Here is a 13657-nt window from a genome sequence, read left to right as displayed (position 1 = left end):
GCTCAGAGAGTTCAAAGAAAAAGCTGTGTCAGATTCCCAGCCTTGGAAATATATTAGTGGCAGTGACATAGCTGGGCAATGTTTTTTTGCCACATCTTCACCCCAGTTGCATTTCTCTCTGCCATGGGAATGCGATTGTGGTCAGACCATCTCCATATCCAAGGCAATTGTTTTAAATAGGGTTAGTTCAACCAAAAAAATAAACTATCATTATTTACACACCCTCACATAGAGCTGTATGATTCAGAATTAACTTGATAATCTTTTTTATTTTTTTAATAATGGCCTGTCAAAATAATTAATATTTCAAGACTTCATACTTTGGCATGCTGTCCAGGTAGAGAGCCCTGAGCTTATGAGATCCTCGAGCCCTGGGCTCCCTCCTTTTAGCAGAGGGAAGTTTAAGCTCAAGTAGATCACGATGAACTCCCCTGACTTATTTTTGGCTAAAGAAATATATAGGGACGGCTAAAGAGAGATATATGACTGGCTTAGAGCTTGACTATGGTGTCAATTTGGTGTGTTCAATTTACTTAGGTCGCATGATTTTTGACTGTGTGAGGTAGCCAGAGAACCCAAGGAAAACTCACGAGAGCACGGGGAGAATGAGCAAACTGCACAGAAATGTCAACTGGTTTAGTAGGGACTTTAACCAGAGACGTTCTTGCTGTAAGGCAACCAATCACTCAGTCGATGTGTTGCCCATCTAGAAAGGAGGGAGAAAAGGGGTGGGTGAGAGGGGGGTTCTTCGAGACAAAAATACTGAGGTAAGAAACTCTGGTTATTTATAGTGAGTTCAGAATAATCTGATTGGTGAATCAATTGTAAGCTGACGCAGGACCAGACATGAACAATCACAAGCACGTGATCCTCTCGAAATTAGTTTATTAATAATCTTCACATCGACTTATCGCACAACACATGGACATGACCTCAATCCTTTTTGGTGATGAAATATATCGCCCATTCATAAAAAAAACTATTTCTAGTTTATTGTACACCCTCTCTATCTCTATTGGACGTGTCATTGTTAGTATGATAAAAAAACACTATAGTTTTTACTATAAATTACTATAGTATATTTTCATGTGGGTACATGACAACTAAAAATAGATCTTATAGCAGATATTGCAGCCTCAGATGCTTTTTATTCCTATGCCTAATTATTAAGTCGTTAAAAGGACCACAATTAAATTAAATATTAGGTGACGCGGTGGCGCAGTAGGCTGTGCTGTCGCCTCACAGCAAGAAGGTTGCTGGTTTGAGCTTCGGCTGGGTCAGTTGGTGTTTCTGTGTGGAGTTTGCATGTTCTCTCTGCGTTTGTGTGGGTTTCTTCCGGTAGCTTCGGTTTCCCCCACAGTCCAAACACATGGGGTACAGGTGAATTGGGTTGGCTAAATTGTCCATTAGTGTATGAGTGTGAATGAGTGCGTATGGATTTTTTACCAGAGAAGGGTTGCTGCTGGAAGGGCATCCGCTGCGTAAAACATATGCTGGATAAGATGCTGGTTCATTCCATTGTGGCGACCCTAGATTAATAAAGGGACTAAGCCGAAAAGAAAATAAATGAATGAATGAATGAAATATTCTTAAGATTAAAATATTATGTGTTCTTTTGTTGTGTACTTGCAATATGATGCTATTTATGAAGTTGTCATTTTGGCATTATAAAATAAGTGGCATAAAATGCTCTTAAAATGACTATAATATCTTTTATCGCAATATATTTTGGTGCAGTATATTGTACAACAAAAATTAGATGCCGTGACAGGCCTAGCTGCTATGAATATACAACTTAATAGCATGCACATTTGTAGAGGTTATGATTAAATGTTTATTGCTGTCAGGGTGGTTCTCTAATTTTGAGAATGTTTTCTGTGTACAGTGGTTCTTCACTAAAACGCTGTTCACTTATCGCTGCCTCGCAGTTTCGCTGATTTTTTTTTTTCGTGCAATTTAAAATGCTTTTTTTATAGCGTATTATATTCTGCTTCCTGATTAGTGTTTTGTGTTCTGCGTCCTGACTGGCTGTACACCATTGTCAATCAAATCCATGCTGTGTCTCTTGTACAGAACAGAGTGCATTCAGCTTGCCAAATTTACATAAATCTTTGCAGTGTGACTCTGAAGTGCTGTACTGCATGTTTCCAGGTTTTTTCCCCACAATCTCGTCGAAACGTTCTGCACTGTCAAAGGAACCTTTGGTAGCACCCAAAAGGCAGAGGAAGATGCTAACCATAGCACAAAAAGTTGAACTGCTAGACATGCTAATGTAAGGTAGAAGTTACACGGCTGTAGAGCGCCATTAAGGAATAAATAAATGAAGATCAAATGGTTATGACCTTTGGTTTCCTTCTATATTACTAGACTTATTTTCTACGAAAGTTTTAACTTTAAGATTGTTTAATGCAGAGTTCAGACTGCATTATTTTAGACTGCATTATTTAGATACAAACTGAGAGATTCGCAGTTGCGTCAATGATGCCCGTGAGATATGTGAAATGCTAAATATCTGGAGCTGTCAGCAATTCAAATCATGTCGTGTGAAATGTGTTCTGATTGAAAATAACATCTGCGATCACCTACAGCCAATGAGAGAGCAGCGTCACTTTATGTTTATTTTATTATAAAGAGATCAGATATTTTAAATATTTTTGTTTTTGACTATTAAAACTATTTGCCTTAGTAATGTTGTTAAAATAAAATAAAGTGGTTTAATAAAATCCTTATATTTCTAAATGTATTTTAAAAAAGTATTCAAAAATGACCAATATCGAATGATATGAAACATGATATCGTGATCATTTTTTTTGCATTATCGCCCAGCCCTATGCTTTACATAATTCAACAGTAAAAAGCTTCTTTGGAGTTTTTTTATATTAGTGTGGTTATGCATCCATCAGGATCTTTGTTGTACCTCAATAATTTTCTATATATTGGCAAGACTGGCCTTCAGAATATCCACAGAAGGAAGTCATGTAAGTTTTGGATTGAAATGAGAGTGAATTTTCGGTGAACTGTCCCTTTAATACCCCCTCTCCTTGATGACAGTCTGAAGCGATTGTCAACCTTGAACTGTTCAGCAGCTTTGCTTTGCTTGCCATGACAGTCTTTCCCACACACAGTAGATTCCTTTTAGTTGAGCAATTGCTGCTTTTTTTGGACATATCACTCTCAGCGACTCAATTGGCTCCAATCTCTTTCAGTTCCATATGTTTCTCTTGTTGAATAAAGCTCATGCTGTTATTCTGTCCAGAACCCTGCCATCTTCAAAGCCATTTTTTGCTGGAAACGAGCGACTCGATTTGCAAATCCTGTAAAGCTGTAAATGTTTTTAACACACATGGGTGAAATCATGAATCTTTGATGTTTCACTCAGAAATCGAGGAGGAGGGGGTGGCTTTAAATGTTTGTTTGTGATTGTATTTCATCTTTCATGTATTTGTGCCCCATGCAGCAGTCCAGATTTCATTCGGCATTCTTTAGAAAAGCTATTATTGTAGTGGCACTCTTTCTACAGCCTGCTCCATCTTTTTGGAGGCTGCATGTGAAAGAGAGAGCAAGAGAGAAAGAGACAGACGTAGAGAGAAGCACATCTGCTGCGCATTAATGTGTATTTCCCCTGGATCAAACACAGCTGCATGGATCAGTCGTTAAGCCTCCCTCCTCCCTCCTCCGACATGGAGTACGACACACACACAACAGCGAAGATCTGAGATCTGCTCACAAGGTGTGCGATACAGACAGGCCGTAACGGCGAACATGTGCAGTAAAATTTGTCAACTGTGGCGCGACTCTATTTTTGAAGTCTGAGAAGCAAGCTGAGCGTCAGAAGGCATAGAATATGAGCCGCTTTATTTCAACCCGTTTGAACATCCATCAACCTCAGGGCTTCTGTGTTAAAGTATTGCGGCGCTGTCAGAATAGGTCAGTAGGCCTGTGATTTGACTGGGTTGGTGTTTTCACAGGCCACAGTGTGCTATGTTGTATGCTAACTGAACATTTGGGTCAAAGACAAGAAAGACATTTTACTTAAGAAATGTCCATGTGTTATTTGGTTTAAACATTTTCAGTTTAACAACTAACAAAGTTGGCCCATAGAAACCTTTGATTTGGCCCATTGTCCCATCTCAGAAGAAAGGGAGAATGACAGGCCCTTATTTCTATAGATTTAACAGATGCTGTCATGTCGATTTAACTTACATTTTGTTTGTTATATTGTTAAAATACAAAAAAAGAGAACTGAAATTAAATGTTGATTTAAATGTTGTAAATGAATCAGATTTTTATTTTTTTATGTAAATAATGTCACTTGACAGATAGAGGACATTGCACAAGGCGTTGGCAACTTGACTAGTCTATAAAGTGTTATAAAGTTGACACAATGCCATTCTCCTCTGACCTCTGGCATCAACAAGGCATTTGTGCCCACATAACTGCCGCTTACTGATATTTTCGATTCTCTGTAAACCCTAGAGATGGTTGTGCATGAAAATCCCAGTAGATCAGCAGTTTCTGAAATACTCAGACCATTTCCACATGTCGAAAATATTTTCTGCCCTGTGATTGGCTGATTAGAAATTTGCATTAGCAAGCGGTTAGACAGGTGATTTTTCAGATTTTTAATTTTAATAAATTTGCAACATTTTTTTTACATTGCCATTATGGGGTATTGTGTGTAGAATTTTGAGGAAATAAATGAATTTAATCCATTTTCAAATAAGGCTGTAAAAAAAAAATAAAATGTGGAAAAAGTGATCGCTATGAATACCTTTTGGATGCACTGTGCACTACTGTTCAAATTTTTTTTTACAAAATAATAATAGTAATAATGGCTATATCTCACCATGACTGTACCTCACATCATACAGTAAAAACAGCCATATTAAATCAGTTATTTTTTCTATTTTAACGTTTTATTTAACAAATTTAACTTAGGTGTTTAATTCCGCTGTGCCAACCCTAGATTAGTAAAGGGACTAAGCAGAAAAGAAAATAAATGAATGAAAATTTTGCTTAAATTTCAGTCACATGATCCTTATCATATTCTGATGTTGTGTTGAAGAAAGATTTATTATTATTATTATTATTATTATTATTATTATTATTATTATTATTATTATTATTATTATTATTATTTTAATATTGCAATCTTGATGCATGATTTTGTGAAAATTATTGTAACAATATAAAAGTCATTGTCTTTACTAAATAAAAGTATTACTTTCTTTCAAAAGGAAAGGAAAAACTTTTGAACAATAGTGTATAAGTCATAGTTAATGTTTTACAAACTTCATGAGCTGATTTGAATAGATTATTTACATTTTTTAGGGTTTCAAACTATAGGTGTGCAAACATTCAGTACATGCTGAAAAAGTCTCTGATTCTATAGTGAATCTTGAATGTTTATTTGAATTATTTAAACAGATCCAGACAAGAAAACAGCATCATCTCATTGGGCCATTTGCATTACAAATGAGTACTTTTTTTTTTTTTACGGTATGAAAGATGAAATGTGCTTTCACATTGGATCTCTCACCCAAAATTCATTGGTGCAGCTTCATCCAGTTGGTGATGTAGTGGATACATTACTGAAGTGATGAGATGTGATGGCTTATGCCTACAGGAGCATCCAAGTGTGGCAGTATTGTGGTTCATATTGGTGTATTCGGTTCTTGTTAGTCATGCATTCCAGCACACGAGGATCTGCTTCAAATCTTGTTGAGCGAAAGTAAGAAGTGCACAAAAAACTGTCGCCTGTCAGACGTCAGCAGTCATACACAACAGCCTTAAACTTTCACCATATACTATAATACTTTATAATTTTCAAGAAATAAATTTTTTGCTTTAGAATCATGTGAAAAAGTTTGAAAACTCAATGGATTACTAAATCACGTCTACAGAATAGTTACTGTAACTAGGCTACTTTTTCCCCCCAAAAGTTAAGTAAAGGATTACTTGTAATTTTTAAGTAATTTAATTAGTTATGCATATGCACTTACCTTAAATATGTAAAATGCATTCAACAGTCCTGGAATAAACAATTCAGAGAAGCAGAGAAACAAAAATATTTTGGAGAATGCATCTATTTTTTAGCTAAAGAATGTATATTATTATTATTATTATTATTATTATTATTATTATTATTATTATTATTATTATTATTATTATAACATATTATAACATTATAACATATTTCAAGTTATAGACAATATTTCATACAATACACTATTGTTATTTTATTACTCAACTCACTGTTTTTAAAGCATGTTGTGACGCACTGTATTTATAAAGTCACCGCTGTTTACTGAGTGTTAACCATAGATACGGGGACACTTGAGCATTTCAAAGTCATGTCGATCAGCTGGTTTGTCTATAATCTGACACTCTCCACTCCAGTGTCCCTGTATCTGTGGTTACACTCTGTAAACAGCGGTGAGTTCAGTGAACTGATGACCTTTACGGCCAATAACAGTCATTTCTGTTGACCAAAAAAACACAATGGCAAATCAGCGCTGTTTAAGAACGTGCTCAAAGGGACGATTTAAGATTTAAGAATTAAATTTCTATTGTCTATGCATTTAAAATAGTGTCCAGTAAAATAATTTAATTACGTATTAGTTGTTGAATAACTTTTCAGTCATAGTAATTAAAAAAATAATCCAAATACAACTTACTGATGCAATTAGTTGGTGGTTCATTCCGCTGTGGCAACCTCTAATAAATCAGGAACTAAGCCGAAGGAAAATGAATGAATGAATGTAATTAGCAATTAATTACTTTTTTGACGTAAATTATTCAACACTAATCAAGACATGATGAAAAACGATATAGAGCTCGGCAGCTCTTAAAATATGGAAGATTAAACCTCAGATAAACACTGTGTCATTATTTATTTAACAAAAATAAAGCCAATATATAAAAGCTGAATGCTGTAGTTCCTTTGAGGTTTTATTTTCTAAATTATAAGACCTGCCAAAGGCAGAGCAAACATTTATGTATAAAACATCAACCTGAAGTGCGTGGGAAAGAGTAAGGGTTTATGTTTTACATGACCTGAATGCTTCTTCTTTCCACTGTGACCGTCAGTGTTTTTGATTAATTCAGCTGTAGAGACACTGACTCTCCTTCACATGATGTCCTTGCTGTAAGCAGGCCACTGTGGGTTTTATTATACGCTCTGAATGCACGTTTTCCTGCTGTTTCTGTACAGTATCTGGGTAGCTGTAGAAACGGCTTTGAAGTCGCAAGCCTTTCAGCAGCAAGGTTTCCTTGGTAACAGGGCTGAACTGCAAGACTGAAGCTCATCGGAGAAAAAGCTGCTATGCTGCACAGTCATGGTCTGCAGAAGAGGCCTGATGAACTCAACACACAGGGACACGGCTGAGGTCTGGCCAGGTCGGATGCCTTTTGCAGATGCTCTCCCTTAACGTGTTACGATGTTGTTTCGGGGTGATAACAAGCAACTGTGTGCAAGTGAGTCTTTATTAAGTGATAACCTGCCTCAGGACTGGAATTTTACTGACTCAAATGGCCATTTTAGTTCACAACTGCAGTGAATTGTATCTGTTGGTGCAGTCATGTACCAATAACATTTCTCTTTTCCTAATATCAGTTCCATTACCTTTGATCAAGGCATCAACCGATACTGAGTGCTGTACCACAGTATATCATATACAGTACGACTAAGCCTTCATGAATTGATAGAATTGTTTTATTTTATGGTGTGCTTCAGAATAATCTCTTAATTAATTAAAGCTGCAAGCAGCGATGATAGGGACCTCGCACCCGGGCTCACCGCCGCCCGGTGGCCTCAGGATGACGGAGAACAGCGAACAATATTAATCTAAGCTGATATATATAAAGAACCTGGGAAAATCACAAATTTAAGCCAAACTCCTTAAGATTGGCATGTAGATGTGTTCAGGAGAGGAATTTTATCAACCATGTGAAGATTCAGGCATATCAGACATTGTGTGGCTGAGTTATGAGCCAAACTACCTTCTGCCAGCAGATGGCGCTATGACTGACTCAATATTGTTATGTAGATGTGTTCAGGAGAGGACTTTTATCCACCATGTTAAGTTTCAGGCAGATCGGACATTGTGTGGTTGAGTTATAAGGACTTCCTGTTCCATGGAGAAGTGTTGAGGTTTGACATGCCGCCACGGACACGCCCCTCTGCAAAAACTCTGGATCTTCACAATATATCATTGCTAGGGCTTTCAGATAACGCTACCCAATTTTGGTGCTGATACGATAAAATTTGTGGAAGAAGTTTGTTACTCTGTAAAACATGTCATTTCCTGTGGCCAGCAGATGGCGCTATAACTGTATCTGGATATCGGCACGAATACGTGTTCAGGTCAGGACTCTTATCAAACGTGTGAATTTTGAAGCAGATCGGATAATGCATGCCTGAGTTATAACGACTTCCTGTTTTGTGGAAAATCGTCAAAGTTTGCGAGGTCGCCATGGACACGCCCATCGACGAAAACTCTAAAGCTTCGCAATTTAACATCGCCAAGGCCTCTAGATGACAAAACCCAATTTTGGTGTCGATCGGATAAAATCCCTAGGAGGAGTTCGTTAAAATACAACGCCTGGAAATGGCAAAAACGCCACTTTTTCGCCGCAGGAAGTTAAAAATATCCGACTTCCTGTTGGGTTTGAGATATGGCTCCAAGAGACTTTTTGTCATGTTTTGGCATGTTTGAGGTGTGTGCCGATTTTCGTGCATGTGCGTCATTCATAGATCGGGGGCTCACCCATTTAATCTTTCTAGGTGGCGCTATCGCGTCGTTTTGAAACGCCCACTTCAATATTGTTATGGGGATATGTTCAGGAGAGGAATTTGATTAACCATGTGAAGTTTCAGGCAGATTGGACATTGTGTGGCTGAGATATAAGGACTTCCTGTTCCATGGCGAAGCGTTGAGGTTTTTCATGCCTCCACGGACACGCCCCTCTGCGAAAACTCTAGATCTTCACAATATATCATCGCTAGAGCTTTCAGATAACACCACCCAATTTTGGTGCTGATACGATAAAATTTGTGGGAGGAGTTTATTACTCCATAAATTATGTCATTTCCTGTGGCCAGCAGGTGGCGCTGTAACTGTATCTGGATATTGGCATGTAAACGTGTTCAGGTCAGGACGCTTATCAAGCGTGTGAATTTTGAGGCAGATCGAATATTGTATGCCTGAGTTATAACGACTTCCTGTTTTGTGGCGAATTGCAAAGTTTGCGAGGCCGCCACGGACACGCCCATCGATGAAAACTCTAAAGCTTCGCAATTTAACATCGCCAAGGCCTTTAGATGACAAAACCCAATTTTGGTGTCGATCGGATAAAATCCCTAGGAGGAGTTCGTTAAAATACAACGCCTGGAAATGGCAAAAACGCCACTTTTTCGCCGCAGGAAGTTAAAAATATCCGACTTCCTGTTGGGTTTGAGATATGGCTCCAAGAGACTTTTTCGTATGTTTTGGCATGTTTGAGGTGTGTGCCAATTTTCGTGCATGTGCGTGATTCGTATATCGGGGGCTCGTCCGATTAATTTTTCTAGGTGGCGCTGTCGAGTCATTTTGCCACGCCCACTTCCGAAGCCCTTAACAAACCTAAATTTTCGCCACTTCTGAGGTGTGTGCAAAGTTTCGTGAGTTTTCGGGCATGTTTAGCCCCTCAAAACCGCGATTCATTCCGCGGAAGAAGAAGAAGAAGAAGAAGAATAATAATAAACGGAGCAATTCCAATAGGGCCTTGCACCGTTCGGTGCTCGGTCCCTAATTATGAACAAATACATACAGTGAGAATGAGTCTTTTATTATTTGAGGTGTATTTTAAGCAAATAGTTATATTACTATCAGTTTTTGACAGAAATAAAAACTTAAATGCAGTCACAAATCTAATACTGTAAACGTTTAGTTCTGTAATTTTGTATTTTAGATTTACTGTGTAACTGTGTAAAACAATTTAATAAATAAATGAAGGGATAATAAAATAATTAATTCATTTTCCTTCAGCTTAGTTGCTTTATTCATCATGGGTTGCCACAGTGGAATTAACCGGCAACTTATCCGGCATGTGTTTTACACAGCACATACCTTTCAGCTGTAACCCAGTACTGGGAAACATCCATACACACTCATTCACACTCATAATCTATGGCCAATTTAGCCTACCCAATTCACCTGTACCGCATGTCTTTGGACTGTGGGGGAAACGCACCCAGAGGAAACCCACGTTAACACAGGGAGACATGCAAACTCCACAGAAATGCCAAATGGCCCAGCCGGGACTCGAACCAGCTTCTTGCTGCGAGGTGACAGTTTTAACCACTGAGCCTCTGTGTTGCCTTATTACAACAATTCTAAACTCAGATTAAAAAAAAGACATTTGCTGCTTGTTCAAACTGCTTATTTAAATTTAATTGAATTAACACAATTCTCATATATTTATACAACGTAATAGTTTTATGTTCAACCCACTTCAATTTAATTAAGTTAACTTAATAGATTTTTGTTGGGACAACATGAACGAATTGTGTGCTACCCAGCATTTCTTAAAGTGTAGCTGTAGAGTATGTCTTGTTTATAAAAATGGAAACTGATGGTTTATGGGTTATGGGTACTTACCGATGCCGGAATTTTTAGTTTTATTAGTGGCTTTTCCGACACTAGTATTAGAATCAGAACAATCCTAATGTTAGTGGCTAGGCATGAGAAAATACCTGGTTTCAAGGTATATCGCGGTTTGGAAAAGTCAAAGTATCCTATCGTATGTGTAAGTTGTTGTTTTTACTTTGTTTTTCACAACTATTCATTTGATTGTTTTAGGGCTACAGTATATTCAGCAGAAAAGCAACCTCTACATCAAAAGCTACTGGTTCAAAATGTTTTAAATGTTTCTTAAAATAAAATATATTGTCTTTAATTTAATGTCTGTTTTTTACCCAGACATTTAAAAAGGATATATTTTAGTGCAGTAATCACAATACCGTGAAACCGTGATATTTTTATCCAAGGTTATCATATTGTCAGAAACCTATACTGGCCCATGCCTAGTAGAGGCATAATTTTCCAATGAGCCTTATTAGGTTTTATCATCACAGTAACAGTCAACCATATTGACTTTCGTTTTTCAGACAAAAACACATTTTTCAAAACATCTTTTTTTCTAACATGTTTGTATGAACACGTTTGTATGGTCATTAAATTTTCATTTCTCCTTAAGAACCCTTACTTCTTCATAAAAAATCAACAAAGTTTTGTTAAAACTACAGAACTTTTACAGCCTGAGAGCAATCACACCCAGTATTTGTGTCTTAAATTCGTCATGGCAGTAATACACCATTTCTGCAATTACATATTGTGGTTTAACAGGGTGGTAATATAGATCGGAGCACTCCAAACTAATTTGGCATAATGAAGGTTGCACTATCACATGTCTACTTAATGATCGTTTAGAGAAAATAAACAGATTAGAGTAATTCAATGCTTGAAACATACAAGGAACGCTTTTGAGTATCTAGTCACTCATATCGTGTTTGCTAAAGCCATGAATTTTGCTCTGACTGACATTTTTATACCAGGTCACAGTAATCCTGACCTGTGCGATCATGTCATTGGTAAACAAGAGTGAAAACAGCCGTTATATAATGGACTTAAGGGAACACTCTACTTTTTTTGAAATAGCCTCATTTTACAAGCCATCTGCTTGTAACCAGTTGACTTTGACTATTTTTCAATTTAATCAGCCCATCTTTGTGTTGGATGGAAGCACTTTAAGTTTAGCTCAGCATACGTAATTGAATCAGATTACACCATTGGCATTTTGCTCAAAAATGTAAAAAAAAAAAATCATTTTTTGATAATTTTACTATTTAAATCTTGACTATTCTGTAGTTCTATCGTCTACTAAGACTGACAAAAAATAAAAGTTTCTATTTTCTAGGCTGATATGAGCAAGATGCTAATGGTCTCATCTAATTCCATTATTTATGCTAAGCTAAAAGGGCTCCTGCCAGACATTGAGATCAGCTAAATGAATTAAAAAAAGAGCCTATTTTCAAATGAAAGTGGTGAAAAAAGTTTCTTTAAAAGGAAAAGTGTTCCTTTAAAAGCAATAAACATTAATTAAAGACCATGAATCAAGTTCTTTTACAGAAAAGGGCTTTATTGTGTGTATCTGCTGCTTATCTTGCTTTAATCTGCTTTGTATTCAGATTTAACATGATCCACCTAACTATGTAGAACATCTGTAACACGAGGACGGATGTATATAGTTGGCCAGGTTTCAGTGCTATCGTCTTATCAGGGCATCTGCTAGTTTCAGTGTTTTTAGACTCCTGTTAGCCTGTATTGTTGCTCTTCAAAAAGACTGCATACGTTGCAGAACGTGGAGTAAGCGACAGCCTTTTGCTTTTCTACCCTTTAATTGTCTGTCATCGGCCTCTTGTGAATTATTACGTTCTGAATCCCGTCCAAAGCCACAGTCGATACCTATTAAGTGACTTTGCAGCTTCGTCATGATTCATGTTGGAAAATTGATATTAGGATCAATACGTTGGTCTCAGCAGCGCTGCTCGTGGCATCGTGTGGAAAAGGTTGTTTAACTGGATTGGAGGATTGGAGTAGTGATACATAAGAATAATCTGGGAATTTGTTCACTAGAAATGTAGGTCAGGTGGATTAAAAGTTTGAAATATATGATACTTATATAAGAACTTGAATTTCTGAAGAGATGTGTGTGATTTTTTTAATGCCCAAATCCTGCTGCTATAATGGTAGGATTGTAACATTTAATTTTTAGTTATGTTTTCTATTCATTATTTACAGGCCATAACATGAACATAAATGCTGTCATATTGCTTACCTGATGTTCTAATGGATAATCTAATTTCATAGATGGAAAAAAACATTTTTTTAGTATTATATATATACTAATATTATATCCAATAACCTCTTGAATTGGCTTGCATTGATATAATTTCAGACTTCAAGAATGTTTTTTATCTAACTTTTATTTGCATTATGTTAAAATATAGATATATGTATCCGTTTTTAAACTAAAAAAGGAAAAAAGCAGCCATTTTTTCTTTCTTTTTTTTTCTTTTGCTCACAAAAAAAGAAAAAAAAATAGATTTTAGATTTATATATATATATATATATATATATATATATATATATATATATATATATATATATATATATATATATATATGATCTAAGTTTACATATTTTAGCATTTGATCAGTTAGCAGGCTTACATTCATTGTGTCCGCATAATTTAATTAAAAACGTAAATTAGAAGTATTATTAGACATTTGTCAATAAAAAAGGTCATAGTTCGCTAATGTTGTGCACATGATGCTGAATAAAGATTTCCAAGCAGCACCTGGTTTGTATGATTGTTTTCCGAGCAAGGCCTATATAATAATAACAATAATAATAATAATATACAAACACATTACACACATGTAGACACAATATAATATACTAACTTTAGTCATTTTATTTACAGTAAAATGTATTGATTAATATACCTTATTTATTAAATTAAATTATTTTATGTCATTGTTTCTAATTTCCAACGTTTCTAAGTTATTGGTCTAATTTTGCCATTAGTTTAATTTTGATTTGAGCTGTTTATG

At 36.2% G+C, this 13657-nt stretch overlaps 2 protein-coding genes across 5 annotated transcripts in view; one reads left to right on the top strand and one right to left on the bottom strand.

Moving 5' to 3' along the window:
• Positions 1-13657, bottom strand: part of LOC147833651 (uncharacterized) — a 734785-nt gene that overhangs the window by 99071 nt on the left and 622057 nt on the right. The window lies entirely within an intron of this gene.
• The window catches only part of tpst1 (tyrosylprotein sulfotransferase 1), a 78620-nt gene that overhangs the window by 52244 nt on the left and 12719 nt on the right, over positions 1-13657 (top strand). Inside the window, exons 4-5 of one of the 4 annotated variants that reach the window (XR_015508345.1) lie at positions 2152-2283; positions 10259-11852. The gene's annotated coding sequence lies outside the window, so the exon portion shown is untranslated. 4 annotated transcript variants of the gene reach the window in all.

Source organism: Danio rerio, chromosome 15, assembly GCF_052040795.2.
Source record: "Danio rerio strain M-AB ecotype USA chromosome 15, GRCz13ab, whole genome shotgun sequence".
Classification (NCBI taxonomy): Eukaryota; Metazoa; Chordata; class Actinopteri; order Cypriniformes; family Danionidae; genus Danio; species Danio rerio.
Note: the sequence above shows the minus strand (reverse complement) of the source record. Positions and strands in the feature narration are given on the sequence as shown.